The sequence below is a fragment of the Ostrea edulis genome, chromosome 7, assembly GCF_947568905.1.
Source record: "Ostrea edulis chromosome 7, xbOstEdul1.1, whole genome shotgun sequence".
NCBI lineage: Eukaryota > Metazoa > Mollusca > Bivalvia > Ostreida > Ostreidae > Ostrea > Ostrea edulis.
This window is the reverse complement of record NC_079170.1, coordinates 38,011,467-38,013,039: the sequence shown is the minus strand read 5'-3', so window position 1 is coordinate 38,013,039 and position 1,573 is coordinate 38,011,467.

Sequence of the window (1,573 nt, the reverse complement as noted above, 5' to 3'; positions counted from 1 at the left end):
ATCTTTAGTACGCCCAATTATAAAGAACGATTTCCCATGGGTTTATAGTGACTCTTTGGTAAGTGCTAGTAAAACTTCCGTCCGCCCCAAAATTCCATTGCTGATACAAATCCACGGTACTCTCAGTTTCCTGTTCTAATTCACTATGAAGAGTTGAAGATAAGGAGTTGTGTTCATTCCTAAAACGAATACAAAATTAAGATTATTGCAAAAAGGACGATGGTAATATCATAGATGTTTGACATTTAATCGTACTTATACACCAACTACTCTTTCAAACGATGAAATTCTTCAAAACCGTGCTTCAGTTTTACGCACCTTTGGTATCCCAGTCGGTGGGTCGAATGGATATGAGTTACCGTACCTATACTGGATTCACAAAAACCCTTACAAACAAAGATACATCGCTGGATCCAGTGAGTGCTTTACCAAACCCCATCTTTGCTCCTCACGAAAATATTAACAGCTGTGATGGAGAAACTTAACACTTGCTGTGTGACTAAATGTGCCAGAAGTGGTGTTAATCAAATGTGGATTCTAAAAAAGTTCTAAAGAACTTTCGATTAACTTGAAATCGCAAAACTTTTCTCAGATCAACAACATTAAAACCTATGACATTTCAACGCTTTACACGATCATTCCTCACTATAAATTAAAGACTAGACTTTGAAATCATAGACAGTTGCTTCTTCAACAAACATGGAAAACGGAAATATTCATAGCTAGTGATCAGTCATCCAAAACATTACTTTGATTATTTGTCGAAATGCTCATCTGGTACATCAAAATTGGTACCGTATAAGTTTTATATTATGACCCCTGGGTAGAGACCTCTGCTGGTGGACTGCTAGTCCCCGCGGGTCTCTACAGCCTAGTAGCTAAGTACTTCGTTACTAGCCTGAAAATACGGATGTATATTTAATTGCTGTTATAAAATTTAGAAATTCATTTCAAAATTAAGGATTATCTCCCTCATGCATAGCTCTTATCCTTGGACGAATTTGGCTCCACTTTTTTGGCACGCTGATTTTGGTTATATTTAGCTCTAAAACTTCATAGTTATTTCGGATTTCAAACATTTCGATTGAGCATCACTGAAGACACATTATTTGTCGAAATGCGCATCTGGTGCATCAAAATTGGTACCGTATAAGTTTTACATTTGTTAAACACCACTCTGATTCCACGCACAAGTATTCTGAAGTTGCTACAGTTCCTCATTGACAATATCTTTATGGTCTTTGGTGATCAGGTCTTCCAGCAATTTATTGGAATTTCCATGGCCACGAATTATGCTCTTTTGTTAGTTGACCTGTAGTCATATTCAAATGAAGCAGAATTATTCAGAAACTTCTACGTGAGAAGAAATAATATTTTGCTGTGGCCTTCAATTTGACATTTAGATATATCGACAACGTTTCATCTATTAACAATAATAATTTTCATCCATATGTCGATTTAATATATTCATGCCTGGTCGAAATAAAGACACAACTAGTGCCATGACCACGTCAAACCTAAGACATAGACATATACATGTATAGTGATTGCCCCTTTGTAAAAAGTTTGGCAT